Source organism: Pinus tabuliformis, chromosome 3_1 (genome assembly GCF_031772625.1).
Source record: "Pinus tabuliformis cultivar Carrire ecotype Pingquan chromosome 3_1, CPIR1, whole genome shotgun sequence".
Classification (NCBI taxonomy): Eukaryota; Viridiplantae; Streptophyta; class Pinopsida; order Pinales; family Pinaceae; genus Pinus; species Pinus tabuliformis.
The window spans coordinates 825095402-825105064 of NC_142301.1; positions in this window are offsets into that span (position 1 = coordinate 825095402).

A 9663-nucleotide genomic window follows, 5' to 3' on the forward strand; every position below is an offset into this window, starting at 1 on the left:
ACTCAATAGCCTAGCCACAGCTCGAATCCCAATTTTTTTTGAGAATTTTGGGTAATTTTGGCATTTTTTGGTAATTTACAGGTTTTGGCTCTTTAACGGGTCTCACCCCTCCCGTGAGACCCTTTGTCATGGCAACTCCTTTTCACAAAAACTCAGCTTTTCCTGATTTTTTATGCAAATTTACATATGCCCATGGATGGAATTGAGTTTTTATGGAGTTTTGGGCCTCCATAAGGTCAAAATACATGCAAAATTTGACTTTCTGCCACTTTTTTGAACTGCAGAAAGCTGTCTTGGGAGAATTGGTTTTTGACAGGGAAAATGAACTCTAAATTCAAAAATTCTAGTTGGGTTGGAAATTAGACTCACAGACCTTTCCAAAAAGCCCACTTTTTCTCAATTTGGCCACCTGAAAGTACCCCAAACAGAGCTCCAAATGGGCGCGACCCGTCAGGCAGGGGGGCGTGACCCGTCAGGCAGTTTTTGCCAGATTGCATTGTACAGCCCAAAAAACGCAGTTTTGACCCAGTTTGACTTTTTGGGGTGGAAGATGATTATCTTTTGATGTAATTATTGTAACTCTAAGACACTTTTACTCTTGTTTAACCCTTCTAGAAGATTCCTTCATGTAAAGGGTAAATATTAAATGAATGAATTGGTTTCCTAGCTTATAGAGGCAAGTTGTTTTGACTGCCTAGTTTTTAGTGCTCAGTTTAGAATTAGTTGAAACAACTCCTAGAAGGATTAGCTCGACCCCTAGAGGTAAGGGAAGAGGTTGGCTTGCCTATATTATGTATTTTCTTAATCATTTTCAAGGGTTGGAAGGTTGGACTCTTGAGGGAGAAGCTGTCATTGTATTATTCACTGTATCTCTGCAAGTTTTGGCTAAGGAAGACCAGGGTTTTGCAGTCCTCTTTGGGATTCTTGTGGACTCATGTGTTGATGGTGTGTTTCTCAATGTTCTTGTAAGCTTTGTTATGTGATTCATTTCCTTTCTTTACTTCTGCATATTAAACAAATGAAGTGTTAAAGTAAGAATTCATGCTTGCCATGCTCTGCTTTTAAGTTTGTTTAATTTCGATGTTTTCTACTGTCTAAAGAGAATTCAAAGTCATTGTTTGCTCTCTTTAGCTTTCTTATATTTCATTCCTGACCATCCACTTCAGTCAAAGGCATCAACACTGTCTCCTACCTCGCCCCAAGGAACCCCCTGCAGAAACTGTGTCCCATTCCCGCACCCAAAAATTTCCCTCTCCTCAATTTGCCACCAAAAACCCAAAAACCCCAAATCAACCCTTTTAATCAGTTTACTAGCCTAATATCAGTGTTACCTTATTGGTCATCTCATCTATTGAAGATTTTACCGAGATAGACCGGAGAGAGCCTTCTCCTGCCCCGTAGGGTTAGCTACGAGGCTAAATGGTTTGATGTTGCCTTGAGGTTTACCTTTCTCAGCCTGAGGTGAAATTTCAAGTGCTAACATACTGGCGAACATACTGGGGAGAACAAACTTGTTTGTGGATGGATGTGTTTGTTTCATAAGTCTCAGATGGAGCCTGAAGTTATGCCAGGTAGCCTTCGAAATGCTTTTGCTTTGCATAAGCGGAAGTAGATAAACGCTGCTTCAGTCAATCTCCGTGAGCTTCTGGATACAACACTTCGATTGCATTTTACCCCAGTACATGTATCAAGTTCAAATCTGATTGTTGATGGTGAACAACGATCAGGCACTTGAAAGGCTGAAATCATTCACTTGGCGACTCTAAATCAGTTTTGAGATCAGATCCAAAGACTCCACTGGAGGATGATCCCGACCAGCAAAAACATGAAAGGACAACATGGACAGACCAGGTATTCAAGTTGGAATTTCATCCAAGACATTTTGTTCTTTATCATAAATTATTTCTTTTCTTTTCCCAAGAATGTCAAGAAGGCTTTGCAAAGTATATTGTATTTGAGAAGAGATCCCAGGCCTGCAGTTGATTCTTTCCCTTTGAAGATTGTGAATACCAAAGATTTGCATGCCTTTGAGCTTGATCAAGATCCTTTTTCCGAATTTTGTGATGACCATCTTCAAATTGATGAATCTCAAAAGACCAAGACTGATTCTATACTTGCTGTACATACCCCTATACCTTGTAAAATTCCAGATCGGTATAAACCTCTTGTTTTACCTTCTGTTCTTCATGATTTCCCCAAAAACTATGATCTATACTTGCCGAGGTTTGACGGTGAAAGTAAGAATGTCAACGCTGAGCAACATGTCCAGAATTTTGAGAATTTTCTAGATATTTTTGAAGTTGATGAAGAAGATGTCAGTATTAGGCTTTTTGCTCTTTCTTTGCAAGCCAAAGTGAAGAGTTGGTTCAAAGCCTTGCCTGATGCAAGCATTTCAGATTTCCAGCAGTTCGTCAAAGTTTTTCTTGACAGGTGGATGATCGGGTAGAACCTTTTATTGATTATAGAAGAATATAACCAGCTGAAAAGATTGTCAGGGGAGACAGTACAACAATTTTCGGCCAGATTTAACCAAGTTTATTATTCGATGCCAGTTGATATAAGGCCTACTCCTAGATCTTCTCTCTTGCACTATCCGGGTGCCTTTGATCTGGAGATGGAGTTTCAGCTGAGAGAAAGGGATATTGCAACGCTTCACGAGATGCAGAATAATGCAGTAAATGTAGAGGCTCATCTGCTAATCCGACGGGCAAGATTGAAAGGAGGAAGAGATGAACAACATAGATCCGGAAAAATCGACATTTCTAGAGGTGAAGCTTGACATTTTGGTAAGTGCAATGGAAAAGATGATGGACAAGATCAATGCAAGAAATGCTTATGATGTTCAAGCTCATGGCGTGCTGATTGAAGAAGAACAAGTTGTTGATCCAAAACATTTTGTTTCTTACCCCAGTTGTCATAGTGATTGTTTTATAGATCATTGTGAAGAAGAGAGAGCTGTTGATATGACATGCATGCTTGATGATGTGTTTTATAGTGATGATTTGCCTCGTTTTGATGAGTATGATGATGATTATGTTTTCCAAACAGAGGCTAATTTTGCAATCAAACAAGCAGCTAGTTTGTGGAAGGAAAAAGTTCATTTTCAGCAGCTTGAATACAATGTTCAGCCATCACATATCAGCTATGATATTGACGAGGAAAGTGCAACAACTTTTGAAGTAAGTGAAGGATCTTTGCCTTTTTGTTTTGACTCGTTTCAGTTCGTCAGAGACAACTTCCATGAAATCAGAATTCAAATGTCAACAAGTCTTGATCGGAAGCATCTTGAGAGCAATGAAAATTTTGTTCAAGACTCCTCATATTCATATTTGCAACCCCCGAAAGCCATTGATTGTCAAATTGCAGCTGAAGACTTGGAAGTGGACACACATGATTTAATGATTCAAGGTGACTTCGTACCATTCTGTTTTGAATTATTTCAGTTTTTGAAGGGTAGATTGCATAGTAGATCTTCAAATGAACAACCTATAACAAATCAGCAATCTCTCAGTGTTAATGTTGAGGATGAGACAGATAACCAAATTCTTGAGCATCCTGTAGCATCAGATTTGCAGCCACCAAATGAAATTGAAGGGCAGATTACAGATGAAGTTGTGGAAGACAAAATACATGATTTGCTGATGCAGGAAGATTCTATACCCTTTTGTTTCGAAGCATTTCAGTTTATAAGGCATAATTCTCGTAAAATCTCTCAAGAACAAGATGAACAGCTAGAAGGATGTCATGCATTTTCAATGGATACATTGCAGCAGTCTTTTCAATTTTTTCATGATCCAATAGCTAATGTTTTGGATGAGGTTTGCAGTCAAAGTCTTTCTCCATTGACTACATGTGAGCTTGAAACATGTGCTGATATGAATTTGATTCAGCAGCCGGTTTCTTCATCATTTTCAGCAGAGGTCTCATCACAAGGCTCAGATCAAAGTTTGCATTCATGGTATGAGGAAAAGAGAAGTAATTCATTCGATGAGCTAAGTTCCAGTGTGCTTGAATTTCAAGATCCTTATGCAGTGTTTTTGGAGGTGGATAGAGAATTCATATCATTCTACGGATCTGTTTGTAAGTCGTCATGGGAGTTGCATTTTATTAGTTCTCTCTTGTTGGTCATAAGCGAGAACTTGTGGAGAATTCGAACAGCAGATCAGAAACTTGCTTGGTTACATTGGTTGTTTCATTTCACTTGATCAGGTGATGTATGAAACTGTTAGAGTAGGTTGTGATGAATAAGCTCCCCTTTGAGCATCATTTTCAGTTTGTCGGTTGTGCTTAAGTATCGAGTTAATTTATGTTGTCAACTCGTTAGTTTTTAGTCATGCATTTCAGCTTGAGTTTTTGACTCCATTTCCCAATAAGTGTAAGGCACTGGTCTGCTCTCCCAGAGGTCTAAGGTTCTTGGCACCTCCAAGGAGCTACCATCCCCATTGGAGCCAATGTTAGTGTCAGTCTTTCCAGCCTTCCTCTAGTGATCAAATATGCTCTTACAAAAGTGATTTTGAAGTGTCAAGGTCAAATTTTGTCATTTCAGTGAGTCTTCAAGCAAAATTTGGTCACTAGGCAATAGGTCTAGGGTTTGCTTTCACTCTTCTCAAAGTTGTCCAAATGGCGGTCCATATCATTATTCAGTTGAGTCTATCATCATTCATAGGGTTTTCATTATCATGTCAGTGTCTAATGAGTCATTGTACACCTTGTTCATGCTTTAGTTGTGCCTTGGCAAGGTCATTTCCCTCTCCTAGGGTTTTGAAAGCTAATTTCTCTTGGATGGTCAAATCGTCGGAAAAACTTGTATCCAGATGTTCATACACATTTCCCTATCCTTGAAATACCCTATAAAATGCTTCCCATCCCTTAGATCCCCCAAATTCCTCATTTTCGCACAAACCCTAGTTTCTAGCTACAACCTGACAATTTTCTAGGTTTGGCCTGTGTTTTGCCATTTTGGACCCCTTCCCCTCACTCAATCTCTACGATTCTACTTTCCCCTACTTCTTAACATCCCTCCCCACTCCCAAAAATTTCCCCAAGAATTTATAAGCCCCCTATCCCCTTCATTTCGCTCCATTTCGACAAAATTCCTTGTTCCACACATCGGGATAAGTTTCACTCAAACAATGTTTCAGAGAAATCAGAGATGAATTTTGGGAAACTGAGAAATGTTTTTGTCCACAACATGCCAAGGAAGAAAAACCTCCTTCACTGTTTGCACAGGTGTCATGGTTTGAGATAAATGTCAAGAATATCGTTGCCTCAGGAGAATCAAAGACACCTCTGAAGTGACCTTGGGAAAATCAAGTTTTCTCCTAGCCTGGTTGGCCAAATGATTTTCTTGATGGGTAAAATGATAACTATTCACAAAGAGATTTCCAATTAGCTATCATGAGCTCAATTTGGGGTTGAGGAAGGCATTCAAAAGTTGACTGCAACAACACTCTTCCTTCAGGCAGCCTCATTTGGAATTTTTTGACCAGTCTTGGAAGATTTGCTTTTTGATAGGTCAAATAAACTCTAAATTGAAAAATTCTAGTTGGGTTGGAAAGTATACTCAAATACCTTTCCAACGAGCTATCCTCAACCTCATTCTGACACTGGGAAGGCCTCCAAAAGCCTCCTGCAAAAGCACGCGACCCGTTAGAGGCGCGCGACCCGTCAGGCACCCTCTGCCAGTGCAAAAATTACACTGGCGCGACCCGTCAGGGGCGCGCGACCCGTTGGGGATTTCTCCACTGAACTTTGCCAGTGAGCTACCAAGGAACCACAAGTTGTTAAATTTGTTCAAGGTAGGCTCTCTACACATCATTTTGGTGGTTGGTTATGAATGTAAGCACTCATGCTTATGTTTTAACCTCAAATCATGCAAGTGACAAGACACTATATGGCTGCATTGTTAATGTGTAAATGTGCTAGGGTTTGTGTTGTTTCAAGGTATTCCCCTTGGTAAATTGTTTCCCTCCTTCCCTTTTTACTCATATTTGCATTCATATCTATTTTCCCCATGCTATGTTGTAAATAATTGCAAACCCTTTCCCCCTCCCAAAGTATCAAAAACTCAAACCCTACTCTTGCTTCACCATATGCATGCTATAAACATAAAAATTTCTTGGCGAATATGTGAAAGGTTTTGTAAATAAGTTTCCAAATGTCCCCTTGTTACATACATGTATTCTCTAATGTTCACTGTTTATACATGTATTCCTATATGCAGTGATTTTGTAAATGATTCCCTATATCCTTGTTATGTACATGTATGCCTGTATATATGCAAATATTTGTTTGCAATGTATTCCCTAAATTTCCTTTTATTCATATATTCCCAATTCCTTGTGCAAGAGGTCCCTCCCCTAACATTTCCCTCATGTCATTGTCCCCTTGAAACAGCATAGAGTTCAACACTTTTACAAGCACAAACAACAGTACATTTTGTCCACTCTGCTCCTCAAACATGTCAGAAACCGAAACATATGAGAAGAGTGATGACCAAGCATTAGTTTCAGAGGTTGAGGTACAGAGGAGACTAGAGGGTGCACAATGGACCATCACCTACCTTGAGCAGCGCAACACACAGTTGGAAGATGAGCAGGCACTTGATGAGTTATGGAGGATTTGTAGTGACCGAGTCTTGAACCGAAGAAGACCCGGTGATCCATTGCCCGCTGACCAAGAGTCCATGCTCATCCAGGAGAACACACACTTGGAGAGGTTGTTGGCTAAGGCCAACCAAGATAAAAAGTTGCTGAGGAACATGAAAAACCATTACTGGGCAAGAATGCATGTGTGTAAGGCCAAAATGAAGATGTTTCAAAGGTGGTTGTCCGAGGCCCTAAAAGGGAATAAGAAGACCAATCCACTCTGTATCTTGGCTGAGGCTTCACTCAAAGATCATGGCACTCAATAGCCTAGCCACAGCTCGAATCCCAAATTTTTTTGAGAATTTCGGGTAATTTTGGCATTTTTTGGTAATTTACAGGTTTTGGCTCTTTAACGGGTCTCACCCCCCATGAGACCCTTTGTCATGGCAACTCCTTTTCACAAAAACTCAGAATTTCCTGATTTTTTATGCAAAGTTACATATGCCCATGGATGGACTTGAGTTTTTATGGACTTTTGGGCCTCCAGAAGGTCAAAATACATGCAAAATTTGACTTTCTGCCACTTTTTTGAACTGCAGAAATCTGTCTTTGGAGAGTTGGTTTTTGACAGGGCAAATGAACTCCAAATACAAAAATTCCAGTTGGGTTGGACAGTAGACTCAAAGACCTTTTCAACAAGCCCACTTTTTCTTAATTTGGCCACCTGAAAGTACCCCAAACAGAGCTCCAAAGGGGCGCGACCTGTCAGGCAGGGGGGCGCGACCCGTCAGGCAGTTTTTGCCAGATTGCATTGTACAGCCCAGAAAACGCAGTTTTGACCCAGTTTGACTTTTTGGGGTGGGAGATGATTATCTTTGATGTAATTATTGTAACTCTAAGACACTTTTACTCTTGTTTAACACTTCTAGAAGATTCATTCATGTAAAGGGTAAATATTAAATGAATGAATTGGTTTCCTAGCTTATAGAGGCAAGTTGTTTTGACTGCCTAGTTTTTAGTGCTCAGTTTAGAATTAGTTGAAACAGCTCCTAGAAGGATGAGATCGACCCCTAGAGGCAAGGGAAGAGGTTGGCTTGCATATATTATGTATTTTCTTAATCATTTTCAAGGGTTGGAAGGTTGGACTCTTGAGGGAGAAGCTATCATTGTATTATTCACTGTATCTCTGCAATGTTTGGCTAAGGAAGACCAGGGTTTTGCAGTCCTCTTTGGGATTCTTGTGGACTCATGTGTTGATGGTGTGTTTCTCAATGTTCTTGTAAGCTTTGTTATGTGATTCATTTCCTTTCTTTACTTCTGCATATTAAACAAATGAAGTGTTAAAGTAAGAATTCATGCTTGCCATGCTCTGCTTTTAAGTTTGTTTAATTTCGATGTTTTCTACTGTCTAAAGAGAATTCAAAGTCATTGTTTGCTCTCTTTATCTTTCTTATCTTTCATTCCTGACCATCCACTTCAGTCAAAGGCATCAACACTGTCTCCTACCTCGCCCCAAGGAACCCCCTGCAGAAACTGTGTCCCATCCCCGCACCCAAAAATTTCCCTCTCCTCAATTTGCCACCAAAAACCCAAAAAACCCCAAATCAACCCTTTTGATCAGTTTACTAGCCTAATATCAGTGTTACCTTATTGGTCATCTCATCTATTGAAGATTTTACCGAGATAGACCAGAGAGAGCCTTCTCCTGCCCCGTAGGGCTAGCTTCGAGGCTAAATGGTTTGATGTTGCCTTGAGGTTTACCTTTCTCAGCCTGAGGTGAAATTCCAATATTATTAAAAACAAACAAATAGAATTATTATTAGAATAAAGTAATGTTCATGTTTATTAATTCTAGAATAACTAATATTATTGTTATATCATATATATATATATATATTTATTTATACTACTATCTAATTATCTTTTAAACCTAATGGTCATTTGGTAAACTAGGTCTCCTTTAATATTTAAATTACTGATTTATATTTATTAATTACTCAATATATACTCAATAATCTGTTATTCCATTATTAAAGTTAATTATGTCATTAGGTAAATATAATATTACTATAAGGTTTAAAAGGGGTATTTTAGACATTAGTAAAGGAAGCATATTTAATCAAAATAATGGAACCAAAAAAAAAAAAAAAAAATCTAATCCAATAATAATATATCCAATAGTATCATAAGCGGGACAAGGTTAATACCCTGAAACTCACTAGGACTAATCCGCCAAAAACGAAACTTAAGGAGGGGGAAGACGGAAACCCTAAGACTAAACACAAGGGGAATGAGGAGGTTAGGAAGACAAGGCTGGGACCCAACAGCTGCTAATCTTCCAGCCATCATCCCTATTAAGATTATGCGGCCTTTTTTCAATCTCCAGGGCCTCTCTAAATTTGCGATGGTGAAACTGCGCAACTTTGGCAATGACTTGAGCCTCCTCTATACATACATGATGCATAGTCTTCCCCGCATGTTCAGCCAGGGCGGAGGACTTGGTCCTACCATGTCTCAAGTCAGCCGAATGCTCACTAATCCGTTGATTGATAGACCGACCAGTCTCACCAATATAAGGGGTCCCACAGGAACAGGGAATGACATAGACGCCCTTCCTAGAAGCCATAATTTCAAATTTTTTATTTTTTTTGTGAGACTTTTTCAAAATAATTTCTAACAAATAACTTTAAGAGGCTCAAAATGTAGATTTAGAATTTTCTTAAAGCTTTATTGGGACTGAGGATTCGATGGTCCCTAGTATGGTCACCACTATGTTATCACTTAGATATTTCTCTAGAAGTTATTAGAAGAAAGAAAATGACCAAGGTAACCACAAACTAACTTTGGAGCATAGGCTCTAGCCAACCTATGGCTCAGAGAGGGCTCTCTCTATATGATTTAGCTTTGTTTGCTCGGATTTCAGGTTACTTATGAAGGTTTAAAGAGGGGTTTGTACTGAAGATTGGATGGTGGGATTCTTGAAACGGATGGATAGAATGATGTCTTTAGACCATTGGGCTATGGAGTCAATAGAAGGGCAGCATAACTAGATCAACTCACTAAAGGGAATGTTGAA